This window comes from Malaclemys terrapin, chromosome 4 (assembly GCF_027887155.1).
Source record: "Malaclemys terrapin pileata isolate rMalTer1 chromosome 4, rMalTer1.hap1, whole genome shotgun sequence".
NCBI classification, from domain to species: Eukaryota; Metazoa; Chordata; order Testudines; family Emydidae; genus Malaclemys; species Malaclemys terrapin.
Window position 1 is genome coordinate 140584447 of NC_071508.1, and position 18765 is coordinate 140603211.

Sequence of the window (18765 nt, forward strand, 5' to 3'; positions counted from 1 at the left end):
ATACTGGTCTGCATGATTGTCAGTGGTTTTGGCTCACTAGCAGCCTAACTCTTGGCAAATTTTTGTAGGCATCACAGAAAAGGAGAGTTTTAAGGAGGGTTTTGAAGCATGATGAGGTTGCTTTGTGGATATTCACAGGGGGCAGCATGGGAGAAAGCATGAAAGCACTTGTTGCACACTTGTTAAATTTTCAAACATTACCAAACTGACTTGTCTTACTTTATAATGCTGTATCACTTTGCTGGTTAGTTTCCTTATGTTTTTCTTACTCTTTCAAAAATATTAGAAATTGAAATGAAGAATACACCCTTCTTAGATGTAGATATGGGAATAATTAGAAGCATTATGGTAGCACCTTCTAGCTATAACCAAAATCAGGGCCCTATTATCCTAGGCATTGTAGTAAAAGACAGAACATGCCATAAAGAGCTTACGATCTAAAGTAGACAAGACAGATAAAGAGGGAGCATAGGGGTGGTACAGAATGAGCTATACCAGCACAAGTGCAGTTTTGCCACAATAAACTGCATTCACACTACAAGCTCTTTGCTGGAATAGTATACAGGTATAGCTATGCAGGCAAAGGGCTCTTACCAAAGACCTGGCCGAAGTGATTTGTCCAAAGCCCCACATGAAGCCTGTGACGAAGCCCAAGAATTGACCATAGATACCGCATCCTAACCAGAAGATAATTCTTCTTCTGCTTATATATTTTCCATCCCTGCAGTGCTAGCTTCTTGAATTTCAACAGTAAGTATTGAGTCAAAAGACTATTAAGGAAACAATGTCTTGGTTTTCCTTGTTGGAAATGGCAGATTTCAGTTCTTCAGCCACCTTCTTAAGGACCACGCCACCCTGACTCTTCCATTTTTATTTTAAAACAGTAGAAACTTTGTTTTTTTTATTTATTTTTTCTTTTAAAGCTGTTTTTCATGCAAACCTTATTCAGAAGAAGGAAGGATGCAGTCTCCCCTCCTCCCCAAGTGAAGCAATTATAAAAGTGATGAAAAAAGTTTCACACTCCACAAATCTGTTCCCTGTGCACATTCAGAGTCTATGTGCTTACTCTGCTGACAACAAGTTTTGTCTACTTTTTACTCTATGGGAAAGTGAGCTGGAGTCTTTTCTGGCTCATTCAGAGTTGTTAGCCAAGTTCTAATTCAAAGTAGCTTTATTATCGGTGCACAAGCCAGAAGTACATAGATTAATTTTCACATCCTTGGCTAGGTTTGCAGCACAGGCAGTTAGAAAAAACACATTTTTATTTATTTATGAACTTATCTAATTTGATACAGAATTAACTGAGAGAAACATAGGGTCCCATATGTATTTTTATAGATCCTCTTTTCAAAATATAACTGTAGTTTTATTTCCTGGCTGATATACAAAAGAATTTTCCTATGGATCTTTTTAGAGATCTAGCTCCTGCTGACCTGTGCTCCTCAACATTTCAGTTAAATAGTCTTAAGTTACACTGGCATTTGGAGTAAGACACTATTTGCGGAAGAAATAGCCTCCGAGTTGGGTATGGCTGGAAGTTAAGAATGCTAAGAGCAATAATACAGCCTCCCTTATAAAACTTTACCTTAAAGAAGGTTAAATACTCCTCCCAGTCGCTCATTTATTGGTGGAGGTTCAGAAATTTGCCATGTTGTTGGTCCCAGTTACAATATGACATGGCTAAAATATGGCTTGGTTTTAGCATGGATGTGAACAACAGTAACCTTAATGGGTTCTGCTATCTTGCAATACAAAAGCTTTCTGTACTGTGGAGGACCTTCTGTGAAATAAGTGGTTTGTTGCACGGTTTAAATTATGCTTTCATTCAATTTTCCCTTGTCCTCACTGTTTAAAGAAAAGTTAGGGTGGGTAATATCTTGATATGGGCCCAAGCACCTGGTACCAACAGAACTTATTTATATGGTACTTATATATGATATTCATCTGTACGGTATCAAAGTGCCTCAAATACTGATGAAGCACGTTTCCAGCAAAAAACAGCCTCTGAACATTAGCCATATAATGTAAGAGGACTCAAGAGATACAATCTGTAAGAACTCTAATCAGCGGAATTTACTGTTATTATCTGTGCCAAGTTCTAACAATGGGTCTATCAGACTACACCTCTACCCATTCTGCTAATGGTGCCAGCCTCTGGACCCCAATTGTCTATTTCTTTACAGCCACATCAAGGGTTACACGTGAAAAACCCTTCCTCAGCTGCTGACTCATTTAACTCTTTCAGAAGTCCCTCATCTCCCTTGATGCTTACAAAAAAACAACGAAGTCATCTATTATTTCTCACTAACCTTATGACTGTCCTCTCCCTTTAATGTTGCAGGAAGGAGCAAAATATTGGGTGGAAAGGATGCAAGTTCAGTAGCAGAGAAGCTGTATGTGGGGAGTAGATGGGGTAGGCAGGAGATGTCATGTGACTAGCTTAAACAAAACAAAAAAATGCAACAAATGTGTGCCTATTACCATTAATAAATTTTCTTGGAGGCGATATCCCTTTCCTTCATCTTTCATCTGTCTTTTTAATGTAATTTTTTTTGCAAATGTAATTGGCATATGCAATAAAATGTGATCAAATCATACTAGAACACCACATTGAACAGTTTTGTGTTACACATGTGTAAGTAAACATTGCAGCACTGACATAATCAGTAGACAGTTTGTCAGGTTTCAATTATAAGCTAACTGTCTCACCCTCAACTTCTGGGGGAACTGCAAATACAGCCTAAGAAGTCTTTTGAACCAAAGAGGTCTCAGAACAAGAAGGAATTCTGAAATAAAATATAGGGTAAAAAATATTTTGTTTGAAGTACAATTCGCTGTGCCCTCTGAAATCTCATCTGTGGATTATAAATCTGTTTCTTCTTGCAGACATTTAAAAAGGTATAACCACAGTGATTCTCAGTTGACTAAATATACATCCCTAGCATTATTAAGTGATGTAATTCAGTCTACCTTTGTCCTACTTTTTCAAAATTAAAAGTATGACAATGACCAGAGGGACTGATTTCTTTATACATGGGGCTGAACTTCCTGCTCAATCAAGTTGTGTATATTATGAATGCACTTCTCATTCACATACCAGATGAACCCCTTCACGCAGATCAGCGCGATGATAGGGTACAGGATCCAAATAAGGCGCCACCAAGAGGAGCAATAGCATCTGAGAGGGATAACCTACAAGATGATCATGCATGGGGGGGAGAGAGGCCAGAGAATATCCCACATATACGAGTTGTGTACAGACAACATTCAACACTCCCCACCCCACAATTATTGATTAGTAACTACTCTTGTTGGTGGCCTTATCAGTTTCTGAAGAATTTAATCTTTCATTACAATGAAAACTATTTCTAGCCTTTATGGCTGCAAAGATCACCTGAATCTGACAGATGTAATGCTATCTTCCAGATTCCGCAGAGATAGACTGAAACATCACCAGGTGTGAACTGTGCTCTATTACTTTCAGTAGCATATTGACAATGAGGCCAAATGAAGAAAATTCAGTTGTCAACATTTAACTCTATCACTAACAGAATTAACAGTTACTTTGGGATTATAATCAGAATTAGAGGATAGTGCAACCACTGCCTCCTCCCCCTTCCACAATTTGATCCAGACTTCTATATGAGTACAACGTTTTCTGCTTTTAGGTAACTTTTCCTGATGCAGTAACAACTACTTTGATTATTTTATATATAAATGTTTACAATAATTATTCTGTAATAGGCATTGGGTCATTTGGCCTAATGGTAGTGCAATAAAGAACACTGAATAGCTGAACAGTGGCATTTTCAGTTGAGTGATAATGTTGACAGGACTCCCCTTTGGTTTCTGTCCAGTTCCAGGTTTGGACATCTGAAGTGGAACCATTAGGAAAGTGGCAGTGGGATAAAAATCGGGAAGAGTGGATTCACAGAGAAGCCCCATTCCCACTTGAAAAAACTGATTAAGTATTTAACTTAAATATCACCATTTAGGACTTGTTTTTTAAGTCTCAAGCTTACAAACACTTCCACAGGTGAGCTGAAGTTACAGTACGACTTCAGAGTTAGGAACACCAGAGTTACTAACTGACCAGTTAACCACACACCTATTTCGGAACCAGAAGTATGCAGTCAGGCAGCAGCAGAGATATTAAAAAAAAAAAAAAAAAAAAAAAAAAAAAAAAGAAGTACAATACTGTGTTAAACGTAAACTACTAAAAAATAAAGAGAAAGCATTATTTTTCTTCTGCATAGTAAAGTTTCAAAGCTGTATTAAGTCAATGTTCAATTGTAAACTTTTGAAAGAACCACCATAACATTTTGTTCAGAATTACAAACAACCTCCATTCCCAAGGGGTTCATAACTCTGAGGTTCTACTGTACTTTCATAACAAAGCCTAAGGATTTTCAATTCATAACCTTGCTTTTTAACCTTCAAACACATATTTGGAGCAGTAGAGCATATTGTTTTGCTATGACATTGTTATGGCACTGAAGATGTCATCAGTGAGCTACGGATCTTGGGAAAGCCTTACTGGCAAACCTCTGAGATGTAACAATCTTGATGTAAAAAACTAACAAATTCAATCTTGATGTAAAAAACTAACAAAAACCTTTTTAAAGGTGACCGACAGAAGAAAAATAATTGGATGTGCGGCCTTTTTTGCTTTGTTATAATGTCTAAAGAAGGCTTTCATTATATTCTTTCTGCTTGTTTTTACATTAGAAATTCAGGGCACGTCTAACCTGGAAGACAACACAAGAACTAGGAGTGAAAGTTCAGCAACTGAGAGGTGAAGACTGTTTAAGTGCAATGACTACTCTTTTGGAGAAATAACATTTTTGTTAAAGATTCCTGACCCCTGTTCTGTTCAATTAATGTGTGAGTGTAATATATATGTCCCAAAATCTCTGACACCCACAATCCAGCTGGCAAAACTGGGGAAGAATGAACTGTTCCTCATATTTCTAAAGTAAAAAGACAAGCATAAAGAAAACCATTAAAAAATATTTTTCAGGCCTCCTCTGTAAATCAGAAAAGTTACCCCCAAAAGCCTTTTAAAAAACCTTTACAGTTCACCTTTAAACTTTGTTTACATCTTTAGACTTTACATTAACTAAATTTAAAATAGCGACTTCAGAAAATTCTAACTTTTTTTTTTTACTCCATATCGTCAAGAATAACACCTTCTGAGAACAGTGTTGTATACTCTAAATGCTAGATACTAGTCCAGCAGGTAAAAGGCAGACTTGAGAGCTCATTTCTGCAGCTTGTGCCCAGAACACTAAGGTCTACAAGAATGAACACAAAAATGTAGTTATAAACTTCTTGTACATATTCAGAGTCCACTTACTTTTCACTCCTGTTAGCACTGTACAGCTAATTCAGCTACAGAAATGTGAGCTAGTTTCTTTTCAGTTTCACAAGTATACAGATATATTAACTAAGCTCTATGAAGATTATTAGTCATGATTCATGTGGCAGAAAGACACAGTTTGACCTACAGATTCCAGGTTGAATTTGCAGGGTCAGCAAGTTAATAAAAAGGCCATCTTTCCTTTCTGAAACAGAAGTCACTAAGACACAAACATGGAAGCATACATATGTCATCTTCTAGGTCCCAATACAGTAAAGCACTTAAGCACATAATTAACTTTGTAAATGTGAATAATCCAACAGAAGTCAACAGGATTTCTCACATGATTAAAGTTAAGCACATGCTTACCTGCTTTGCTGGACGGAGGCCATAATTGCTTATCAGAACATAATGACACTTTACTTTTGAATTTCCTGGGTTTTGAAATGAACACTACATTATTTTAAAAGGTTAAAATTCATTTTTAGAAATCAAGACCTCCTTACCGATATTGTAAACATCTTTAATTATTAAAACAGAGAATTAAGTGTCAAATTTACTTTTCACTATATTTGCATACTTTTGGCATTTCTCTAAACTCCAACACTAAAACTAGACTAGCAGTGTTCCTTTTATCAGAGGGGTAGCCGTGTTAGTCTGAATCTGTAAAAAGCAACAGAGGGTCCTGTGGCACCTTTGAGACTAACAGAAGTACTGGGAGCATAAGCTTTCGTGGGTAAGAACCTCACTTCTTCAGATGCAAGTGTTCCTTTTGTTTCTATTAAGATCTGATTCAAATTTCATTTTCAGATACTCTTTCATTACTAAAACCATAAGGAACATAAGGATGGCCATCCTGGGTCAGATCAAAGGTCCATCTAGCCCAGTATCCTGTCTTCTGACAGTGGCCAATGCCAGGTGCCCCAGAGGGAATGAACAGAACAGAGAATCATCAAGCAATCCATCCCGTCGCCCATACCCAGCTTCTGGAAAACATAGGCTAGGGACACCATCCCTGCCCATCCTGGCTAAAAGCTATTGATGGACCTATCCTCCATGAATTTATCTAGTTCTTTCTTGAACCCTGTTATAGACTTGGTCTTGACAACTTCTTCTGGCAAGGAGTTCCACAGGTTGACTGTGCGTTGTGTGAAAAAAATACTTCCTTTTGTTTTAAACCTGCTGCCTATTAATTTAATTTGGTGACCCCTAGTTCTTGTGTTACTAGGAGTAAATAACACTTCCTTCTTTACTTTCTCCATACCAGTCGTCTTTTTTCCAAGCTGAAGAGTCCCAGTCTTATTAATCTCTCCTCATATGGCACCCATTCCATATCCATAATCACTTTTGTTGCCCTTTTCTGAACCTTTTCCAATTCCAATATATCTTTTTCGAGACAGGGCAATCACATCTGCACGCAGTAGTCAAGATGTGGGTGTACCATGGATTTATATAGAGCCATTATGATATTTTCTGTCTTATTATCTACCCCTTTCTTAATGATTCCCAACATTCTGTTTGCTTTTTTGACTGCTGCTGCACACTGAGTGGATGTTTTCAGAGAACTATCCACGATGACTCCAAGATCTCTTTCTTGAATGGTAACAGCTAATTTAGACCCCATCATTTTATATGGATAGTTGGGATGTTTTCCAATGTGCATTACCTTGCATTTATCAACACTGAATTTCATCTGCCATTTTGTTGCCCCGTCACCCAGTTCTGAGAGATCCTTTTGTAGCTCTTTGCAGTCTGCCTGGGACTTAACTATCTTGAGTAGTTTTGTAGCATCTGCAAATTTTGCCACCTCACTGTTTACCCCTTTTTCCAGATCACTTATGAATATGTTGAAAAGGACTGGGCCCAGTACAGACTCCTAGGGGACACCACTATTCACCTCTCTCCATTCTGAAAACTGACTATTTATTCCTACCCTGTGTTTCCTATCTTTTAACCAGTTACCAATCTATGAGAGCACCATCCCTCTCATGCCATGACTGCGTACTTTGCTTAAGAGCCTTTGCTGAGGAAACTTGTCAAAGGCTTTCTGAAAATCTAAATACACTATATCCACTGGATCCCCCTTGTCCACATGCTTGTTGACCCCTTCAAAGAATTCTAGTAGATTAGCGAGGCATAATTTTCCTTTACAAAAACCATGTTTATTCCCCAACAAATTATGTCCATCTACCTGTCTGACAATTTTGTTCTTTACTATAGTTTCAACCAGTTAGCCCAATACTGAAGTCAGGTTTACCAGCCTGTAATTGCCAGGGTCACCTCTGGAGCACTTTTTAAAAATTGGCATCACATTAGCTATCCTCCAGTCATTTGGTACAAAAGCAAATTTAAATGATAGGTTACAGACTACAGTTAGTAGTCCTGCAATTTCATATTTGAATTCCTTCAGAACTCTTGGATGTATACCATCTAGTGCTGGTGTCTTATTACTGTTTAGTTTATCAATCTGTTCAAAAACCTCCTGTAATGACACCTTAATCTGGGACAGTTCCTCAAATTTGTCACCTAAAAAGAATGGCTCAGGTTTGGGAATCTCCCTCGCATCCTCAATCGTGAAGACCAATGCAAAGAATTCATTTAGTTTCTCCGCAATGGCCCTATCGTCCTTGATTGCTCCTTTATCATCTTGATCGTCCAGTGGCCCCACTGAAATGTTTATTGTAAGCACACAGGAGTATTTATGATTAAAAACTTTCATTAGATTTATTATTCTCTCATTTTTCTAGAAAATACTTCTATCGTTTTTGGTCAAATTTGACTCCAAGTTTAGTTTTGGTAAAACTATTTTTACAAAACCTGAGTTTTCCTTGAATACTACTAGAGAGAACTTATATAGTCATTTTCCACTGAAGATTTCAACAATCAATTTAAATACCCGTTAAAAAGTATTGTTGATATATCAACCAAAAAACAAGGCAGAAAACATCCTTTTTAACGAAGACCTCATAAAACACTAATACATGTTGGAATAACTAGTTTCTATACACCAACAACTGTAAAAGAACAATAACGGACCTGATAAAATACATGTTAAATAAGTTACAAATATCTGCCAAAACAGCGATCTACATTGCCAGTTTACTGGATGAGAAATTTTAGAATTATTTTTGGACTGTATGCTATTTAGGGCAGAGATTCTTCCAACTGGGCAGTACAGTTGTCCAATAGCACTTCTCACCCTTCCCTGCATTTTGGTTCCCCCTCCTTCTAAATGTTCTTGCTAGTCTTATGATTTCAAGAATTTACCCCCTTATCTTGAATGCTTATGAAATCCCCTCCTACCTATACCACAACGTTACTCAGAGAAGCCATGGAAAGACAATCTCCCTATGCAGCCGAGACACGCATTGTCTAGGTATCATGAAATACAGCAACACTTGTTGGACTGCATTTCATGGACCTACAGCCCAACAAACATTCTCAGTCACCAACATCCTTTCAGGCACTATACTACATTTACAGAGGCTTTACACTTTGTACACCGGAATTACTACAGTGATGGGCACTTTACTGAAGGGACAGACAACTTAAACTTGACAGAAGTGAGATTTTTGACACCTAATATTATTATATCTGAAAGATGTTGGAGGAAAAACATTTTTAAAAATGTGAAGATGTGATCATAAAACCACAAAAATCTGCAAGAGAACAGAGGGACTTTTGCATATGAAAAATAAACCAGCTTTCAAGTTGACCGCCTCCATTTAAAGCACTGATATGATGATTTCAGTGAACCCTGGACTAAATTGCCAGGGCCACACACAACATGGCAGGAGCTGCACAAGCTTTCCTACACAGCTCTGCCAAAGCACTACCATCTTGACCTAAGGCATCTTTGTTATTCCAGTGATTGGTCTCTATAAAACAGCAACTCATGCCAAAGTGAACATTTTTATGGTGTGGATCAACAGACCCTAGGATCAAGGATGGAACTAAACTTATTCTCATTTGTGACCCAAATAGCATTTGAACCCAAATTTCCACAAATAAAAACCTAGGGCAGTAAACCACTGAATTAAACAATAGTCGGATTCATTTTATAAAAAGAATGAACATTTGTTACAAATACTGTATATTCAGTTGTAATAAGACTGTACTTCCCAAGATGTTAGAAGGCACTTAAAATGTCACAAAATAATTAAATAAAAGTTATGGACACACCTTTGTTTTACCCAAATCTTACACAATTTTTGCTGAGTTGATAAACTCAAAAAATCTTATGACATTAGAATAGGCCTGATTTTGACATTGACAATACTGCAAAATAATTAATCATGGTTATTATAGTTACATAAAGTTTATATTTAATTCATCTTTGGGAAGCAGATGCTTAATCTGAATTCCACTAAAATGGCAAAGTGTAATAAGATCTCTCTTTTATTGACAGCTGCAGTCTAAAACATATAAGTTGCATAAGTTTACAAATTAAACCACACCCAACTGAAATCTTTAAGAAGTATTTTGGGGCCATTAAAGTATTTTGGGGTATTAAAAGGCTGGTCTCAGCAAGAACGTGACTCAGTTTAACTGTGTTTAAACTATACTCTAGGTAAGAAACAACCAGCTTGATTTCACCGGGGGGGGCGAATCTTTGTATAATATACTGCTTGTAATGGAATTTGCATCAAACTATCAAGTGAATGCCTGTTCAGACATGTTAACTTCAACCAACTCTCACCAATCCCATGATATCTCCATCCTCCTCTGAGTTTTTCCACTGAAACATCTCTACAAACCTTGCCATAGAAAGTTCAGTAAATACTTTATGTTTTCCATATATTCACTTTTTAAAAAAGAAAAAAAGCACTGAATACCGACCATGAAAAACTAAAATTTACCAGATAAGCTTAGTCCTCTGGAAAGTAATTAGCAAGAGTTAGGCCTTGTCTACATTAGAAAGGGTTTGCCAGTATAGCTATATATCAGAAGCATCTTATACCAGCAAAAGTGTTCTCACTCTCCCCCCCCCAAAGTTATATTAAGAAAAGGACTTTTTTTTTCTAGTCTAACTGCATCTACCCTGGGGCTTTTGCCAACACAACTGTGTTGGCTAGGGGTCTGATTTTTTCCCGTCCACTAGCTATGCCAGCAAAACTGAGTGTAGACTAGGACTTGGATAAAAGGGGGCAGGTGAGAGGAGACCCCATAAAGCGAGAGAGATTCAGGGGCAAAACACTTGAGATGCCCAAACCCTACTGCAAGGAAGGATGCTGAAATTTCTACCAAAATGTTTTTCCTTCTTCAAGAGTTCCATCTTTATGGATGCTGACAGAAAGAATCTGATACTAAATATGAAGCTCCTATCCCCCCGCCTCATCCCAACTGTTGGAAGGGAACAGGAGCTTAAAGAAAGGTGTCTGGTACTTCACATCTCCCCCAACCCCAATTTTCTCACTCCTCTTTCCTCTGAAGAGCTCTCCAGTTCTTGCCTCTGCTGCTGTTCATAACTTTCCCAAGCAGGAGAAGGAATGTGAAACTGACACAGAAAGAACTGTGTGAAACTGACAATTCTTGATAGTTGCTTCCCCCAGGTTTCAACAGCAGTGAAACTTGTTAGTTTCACATTACAAAGGCTTGGCAAAGTCTGGAGCAGCAGCAGCACAGGAACAATTTTTCTGAAGACCCAAAAAAATACTGCACTGGTCCACATTTGGAAGGCCCTCTCTCACAGTCATAAGATATAAAACATTATTTTATAAATGGAAGCTTAAATTCTGAAAACACTGATGACTTAGGCCCCACACATGCCAGGGAAATCTGCCCCCTCATCACTGGTGAATGGCATGTGGAACTTGAAGCCTTACTGCCCTCAATGTCTTTCCTTTTAAGATAGGTATCTACTTCAAAGAATAACTCCTTTGTATGAAATAATGAGCCCTAAATCGTAATGTTATCACAATAGTGATACTCAACAAGCAACAGGCTTTCTAACTTGTCAAAGGACACACCAACCCTAAAACTAGTCCCTGGTAAGCAAGACAGCAAAATTGAGGGGCCCTTATTGTTCACCAGTATGTATGTCAAAAAAATGCTTATCAAATCAGTTCTTTCAAAACTATTAATTTCCAGCATATCCTAAACACATCTCTGGCTAGTACAGTTCATGTTAGCTGCAGAAAAAAAAAAATTCTCAGCCCACATCTCTGACATTTAAAAAACCCAAACCAGCCAAGATTACCAAGTACGTCAATGGGCAATAGTTTTACAAGGGGCCTAATCTCTCCCACCCACTCTTAACATGGGAAATGTTGACAGCACATGCTTCATCTCTGTAACCTTTGCTTTGGTTCTCAAAATTGGTTTTTAAGGACCTTAATATGTAATTCAAACTTGAAATGTGTTTCGATGGTTCGCCTAGGGAGGCGAGCCTGGAGGCGGCGGCTGCTATAAAAATAAGAAATCACTATCTGGGAGTGTTTGTGCAGCGACCCTTGGTGGGGTGGGGTGCTTTATAAATAGATGTGTTTCTTAATGGTGCCCTGCCCCGAGTGCTTTGGCGGCGGCGTGTGTGGAGGGTGTTTATAAGCATTATTAATGGAGCTCGGCGGGCTAGGGGCGCTGCTGGATGGTTACTTGCAGCAGGCCCGGAGCCGCTCTCACCCAGGGGAGCGGAAGGGGGGCTGTCACCCCGCTATTCCCTACTCCGTAATGCGGGGCTGGACCCCTGCGGACAAGCCCCTGGTCACCTTCGGCCCCTGGAGTGCAGCATCCCAGGCAGGGGCAGACTCGCTCGCGGAGACCGCCGCGGTGCTGGCTGCTGCCCGGGATGGCAGGTCCGGGGGGAGGGGGAGTCACACTCCCCTCCCGCCTCTCTCCGTAACCCCGCGCGGGCCGCCCCCGCTTGTTTACAGGCCCCGGGGCCCAGGCGGCGGCGCGGCCCTCAGCGCCCTAGCGTACTCCGCCCCGCCGCCTCCCGCTCGGCCCGCCTGGCCCGCCTCCCCACTCGAGCCCCGCACTGCGCAGCAGCACTGACTTACCCCGCGGCGGCGGCGGCCAAAGGCACCGGCTCTCCGGGGAGCGGAGGGAGGGCAGGGCCGCGCTCTGCGCTCCGAGGGGGCCGGCGTAGGGAGGGATCCGCGGCGGGGCTGGGCCGGCGGGCCGGCGGCCTCGCTTCAGTTCATTCACAGGCAGCTGCGGAGAGCGGCTCTCTGGCCAGGGGGAACCAAGAGCTCATCCCCCCTCCTCCCGCCCCCACCCCGCTCGCTCTCGCCCTGCCTCGAGCCCAGCGCCGCCCGCCGCCGACTCGCGCAGCGCCACAGACCCCGCTCCCCTCCCTGAGCGGCACACGCGCGCTCCCGAGCCGCCGCTCTCTCGCTCTCCTTCCACCCCGCTGTGTGCGGCGCGCGCGCTCCCGGCCGTCCCTTCGCCAGCGCGCGCGCGCGCGCTCCCTCCCTCCTCTCTCAAGCCTGGGCCCAGGACAGCTGCGAGTACTGCTGGTCCAGCCGCCGCCTCCGGCGCAGCGTAAAGAGCCCGGATGTTGGTTGAGCTCGGAGAACTGCAAGGGGGGAGGGGGAGCAGACTGTTGAGCTATTACATCACCTCCCGGCTCCCTACTGCGCATGAGCTGCCCGGGGTTCTGGCGGGGAGGGTAGTGTGTGTGTGTGAGGAGAGAGAGACGCTGAGGAGGGGGGGGATGGGCGGTATACCCGCCCAGCTCACTGGGGGGAGAGACAGCAGCACTAGCCTGTGTGGGGCACCAGCCAGGACACAGAACCCCCCACGTGCTCTCAGGCGGGAAATGGGGGAGAGATACTGTACAGGGACCCTCACACACACACACACACACAGAGCCCCAAGGGGATCGGTGACCTATGCTGCTGTGTGGTGTACAGGGGATCTAACCAGCTCAGACTGATATGATCAAGATACTCGCCTGCTCCGAGGCCGTGGCTGGGGACTGAGCGTAACATGCATGGGGAAACCGTTTCTCAGTCCCCAGAGAGGAAAAGACACTGTACCACACAGCAAAATATACTCCCTGCTCACTACATACGCCATCCCCACAGGGGAGGTACTCTGCAAGGTACACAACAATTATACATGCACCCACACACGCACACCATTCCCAGTAACAACCCCTGCACACAAGCACGCCTTCCCACTCCCCACACCGCTCACAGTTACATCTCCCTGAGATAAAATATACAATCCCCCCCAACAGGGCTAACAAACTAATGTGGTCTCAGGTGGCCCTACCCGCCCGAGGTTCATGTGAGAGATGTCAGAATTGCAGGGAGGAGCTTAAAAGGGAGAAATCCAGCTCCAACTAGTGTGGAGAGTAGGTCCTGAGTTCATCCAGTTGTACTTTGTCTCTGACTATGAGCCCACAACTGAGGACTTGTACATGAAGATTTGCAGCATTGATGGGACCCCGACCCAGCTAGACTTCCTGGACATGGCAGAGCATGGGGAGTTTGGAGGTCTGCAGAAGCATTACATATGCCTAGGGAAGGGTTCCTGCTCATTTATGCCATCAGTGACCACAGCAGCTTCAATGAGATCAGCAAGTTCCACACCCAAACCCTGCAGATCAAAGACCAGGATTAGTTTCCCATGATCCTTGTGGGCAACGAGGCCAACCTGGACCTACAGCAGCAGGTGCCCAAAGAGGAGGCATTGGACTTCGACCAGGAGAATTGCATCCCTCTACACGGAGGGTACTGCCTCAACATGGATGAGTCCTTCCACAAGTTCTTCAGGGCCCTCCAGAGGTTCCAGGAGCTCTAGAACCCCCCTGTCCACACAGTGCACCCCTCCAAATAGAGTCTGAGAGCTGCCCCTGCTGCATCCTGTATGGAGGGGGGTCCTCCTCCCCCACGACCTCTTCACCCCAACACTGGAGGAAGAGGGAAGCCCATCCTGGATTCTCCTGGTGGCTGGGGGTCCAATGGGAGAGGGGTGAAATATTCTATAGCTGTGTGTATATAGCTACAAATAGCTATATTGTAGGGAGGCAGATGATGGGAGCCCAGGTAATATTTTGGGATGAATCAAGGCAAGGATTCCTCAGGCAATTGATGCACAGCAACCCTGGAGGGAGGATGAATCAACTGAACCAACTTGTATTGGAAGGAACTGCACCTTTACCTTAGCTAGGGAACCTAATTAGGCCCACAGCTTTACAGAAGTATTCTGAGGGAAGAGAGGGAGGCATTCTGGAAGGGGTGGACTATCTGGGATCAGCCACAGGGATTGGACTGGTGTGTTGAAACCCTTGGTCACTGCAGAGCAGAGGCCTAAAGGAGTGCTGGGACCCAGTTTAGGACCTACGGGGTGCCCTAGTGTGTAGAAACATCAGTGACAAAATGGTGCAGACTGCAGGCATGACCTTCCCACCCCTGGAGAAGTGGGAAGACTGATTGACCCGGACTGTTGAACAACCTAGGCCTAAGGGTATGGTTTGGTAAGACGATGGCTACATGGACCTAGAGCATTTTCTGTAGTGGATGACTGAGAACCCAGCCCCATGTGATGGCAATGGTTAAAGCCCGAGACTCAGACTGGAGTCGAGGTGTCCAAACTCATCTTGGTGAAGCATTTTGCCCACCTACTCCTGGCTGGGGATAGAGACTGTGTACTCAGACACTGTCCCGAGACACTAGCCAGTGTAGTCTGGCTTATGAAAAACTACCTGGCTGCTGAAGTGGCTTTGGATGTGTCATGCCAGAGACCACCTGAAGCCAACAGGGTCCCTCTATTCAAAGGAGAACCTAGTTGGGGCAATTTGCAGACTGATGGTCCAGTGTTGGGCACAGAAGTGCCAATCCCTAGGGGACCCAGCAGGGCGCAGGGCCCTGGATTGGTTCCCTGTGGAAAACCCCAGCACAGACAAAGGCTTCTAGGATTACGCCATCTCTTCTTCAGGAAAACCAGGGGGCGGGAGCAGACAAGTCACAAAGGAAAGGGTCACCTTGAATATTAGGCCCAAGGCTAGAGCCCAGCATGCCAGCTGGGGGAGTTTGCTTCTTGTGTGGGTGCACAGGACACTTGTCTCGCTCTTGGCCACATGTGGAGTGTGATTATGGACAGATGTGGATGGTGGAAAGTCAAACCCATAAGCAGACCCTAGCTAAACTAACTATCCCTATTTGGATAAATGGGACAGAGATGACAAGCCTGGTGGATTCTGGGCGTGATCAACCCCTGATTTGGGACTTAGTTTCCCTCAGGGCTATGAGGTTTGGGACCATCTTTCTACAATGTATTCTTGGGAACTTGAAACCTTATCCCAGTGCTCACATGCAATTGACAGCAAACATGAAGTCCCTTGTAGTGGAGCTGCCCCCAAATACTAGCCTATGCCATTATCTTGGGATGGGATTGGGAGCATTTCTCAGAGGTACTGGGAGAATTTAAGCCCCCAGAGGGGTAAACTGAGGAGACTCTGGGAAGTGGAGCCTGGATATTGGTAGGTATAGGTGAGGAGCTGGACCCTGAAGAGGGGGGGTCCAGCCCAGCAGAATCTCCCACAGAGGTTCTCCCTAATAATGAAACAATATTGGATCCTCCTATTGGACCCTGAAAGGGGAGGGCATCATAACTAGAGGGACTGACTTCATGAGGGATCAGAGGGAGGACAAAACCCTGAGCTGAGCCTATGACCAGCTCTCAGTGGTCAACGGTGAGGTAACACTGGTCTACAATTTTTGAGAAGTCATCTGCTTCAGAGATAAAATGTGCTATTTATTATGTATTTTGATGTGCTGAATTCAAATATGACAATTAAAACAACTGATTGGCTACTGTTTCTAAGATATTTAAGTTTTTACATTTTATGTCTATGTATATTGTGTTGATAGTAGAGTTTTAATCATAAATTGTAAACCTAGGTCTTTTCATGTGTTTATGGTTGCTTTACATGATAATATTTCACCTGTCCTGTTATGTAACACTTTAAAAATCACCAAAAGGGTTATATAAATAAAATTTATTATGAAACAAAAGGCAAAAAACTATTATGTACATAGTTTAGTCCTATTCAGTGTCTACTCGGCGCTTCTTGGCTTGTCTCTTGTATTCATTAAATGGGGCATCTCTTGTCACTGTCCAGCAATAGTCTGCAAGCATTGATGGCCTCCATTTGCCCTGAAAGCGTTTCTCCATTGTTGCAATGTCCTGGTGAAATCACTCGCCGTGCTCGTCGCTCACTGCTCCGCAGTTCGGTGGAAAAAAATCTAGATGAGAGTGCAAAAAATGTATTTTTAGTGACATGTTGCAACCAAGGCTTTTGTATGCCTTGAGGAAGTTTTCCACCAACAACCTGTAGTTGTCTGCCTTGTTGTTTCCGATAAAATTTATTGCCACTAACTGGAAGGCTTTCCATGCCATCTTTTCCTTGCCACGCAGTGCATGGTCAAATGCATCATCTCGAAGAAGTTCACGAATCTGAGGACCAACAAAGACACCTTCCTTTATCTTAGCTTAACTTAACCTTGGAAATTTTCCACGGAGGTACTTGAAAGCTGCTTGTGTTTTGTCAATGGCCTTGACAAAGTTCTTCATCAGACCCAGCTTGATGTGTAAGGGTGGTAACAAAATCTTCCAACAAGTGGTGGATGCTGAACACTTTTCCTCCCAGGCTCCAATGACTGTCGGAGTGGCCAATCTTTCTTGATGTAGTGGGAATCTCTTGCACGACTATCCCATTCACAGAGAAAACAGCAGTACTTTGTGTATCCAGTCTGCAGACCAAGCAAGAGAGCAACAACCTTCAAATCGCCACAAAGCTGCCACTGATGTTGGTCATAGTTTATGCACCTCAAAAGTTGTTTCATGGTGTCATAGGTTTCCTTCATATGGACTGCATGACCAACTGGAATTGATGGCAAAACATTGCCATTATGCAGTAAAACAGCTTTAAGACTTGTCTTCGATGAATCAATGAACAGTCTCCACTCATCTGGATCGTGAACGATGTTGAGGGCTGCCATCACACCATCAATGTTGTTGCAGGCTACAAGATCACCTTCCATGAAGAAGAATGGGACAAGATCCTTTTGACGGTTACAGAACATGGAAACCCTAACATCACCTGCCAGGAGATTCCACTGCTGTAGTCTGGAGCCCAACAGCTCTGCCTTACTCTTGGGTAGTTCCAAATCCCTGACAAGGTCATTCAGTTCACCTTGTGTTATGAGGTGTGGTTCAGAGGAGGAGGATGGGAGAAAATGTGGGTCCTGTGACATTGATGGTTCAGGACCAGAAGTTTCATCCTCTTCCTCTTACTCATCTGACTCAAGTGAGAATGATTCTGATGCATCAGGAACCGGCAATCCTTCTCCGTGGGGTACTGGGCCTATAGCTGATGGAATGTTTGGATAATGCACAGTCCACTTTTTCTTCTTTGACACACCTTTCCCAACTGGAGGCACCATGCAAAAGTAACAATTGCTGGTATGATCTGTTGGCTCTCTCCAAATCATTGGCACTGCAAAAGGCATAGATTTCCTTTTCCTGTTCAACCACTGGCGAAGATTTGTTGCACAAGTGTTGCAGCATATGTGTGGGGCTCACCTCTTGTCCTGATCTCCAATTTTGCAGCCAAAATAAAGGTGATGGGCTTTCTTAACCATAGTGGTTATACTGCACTTTTGTGATGCAAAAGTCACTTCATCACAAACATAGCAGAAGTTATCTGCAGTGTTCACACAAGTACAAGGCATCTCTGCTCACTTTGGCTAAACAGAAATGTGTCCCTTTGCAAAATCAAACACTGACAAATAAGAGAGCACGACACTGTATGTTTTCTAGAGCTGATATAGGGCAATTTGTTCAGCAGAGTGATGTAAGCTTCGTTATGATCGCATCATCCATGACTTCTAGGAATAACATGATGCAATTCATATCATGTATGACGCAATACCAGCTTCAGATTGCATCATTCATTGTTTTGCCTAAAAAGCAAGTACTGTCCAAACCCAGTCATAGATTTATTCATAGATCCAGTCAAAGATGTATTTTAGTCATTTCTGGTTTAAATGGAGATCCCTTCCCTTTATAACTCACTTATCCTCTGCCATTCCCAAGTCAAGGGTCATATATACTGACCCAATAGCATATCTTGAAAACTAGAGCCAATCAACAATTTTAAGCATCATTTTCGTTCTCAGTGACCCAGAATTAGTAACGTTTGACTACATTTATTTCAGAAGCATTTTGGCTGTAGAGCAGTGTAATAGGCCCACATCAAGCAGAGCAGTACGCTCAGTTTGAGCTCCAGGCAGAGTAACTGTACCATCTGGAGAAAGACTGGCGGACGGTTGAAACTTGATTGCAACTCTTTGTTCCCTGGCTTCATCAGCGTGAGGTTATCTGACTGGCTCATGCTTTCCCTTCTGTGGCCATGCGAATACCCTGGCCAGGATTCTGGACCACTTCTATTGGAT

General features: G+C 42.8%; 1 protein-coding gene and 1 pseudogene across 1 annotated transcript in view; one reads left to right on the forward strand and one right to left on the reverse strand.

Annotated features, from left to right (window-relative positions):
- Nucleotides 1–12534, reverse strand: part of PPM1A (protein phosphatase, Mg2+/Mn2+ dependent 1A) — a 55321-nt gene extending 42787 nt beyond the window's left edge. Inside the window, exon 1 of the mRNA XM_054027932.1 lies at nt 12358–12534. The gene's annotated coding sequence lies outside the window, so the exon portion shown is untranslated. The remainder of the gene's footprint in view (nt 1–12357) is intronic.
- Nucleotides 1–18765, forward strand: part of LOC128836163 (ras-like protein 2) — a 33675-nt pseudogene that overhangs the window by 6010 nt on the left and 8900 nt on the right.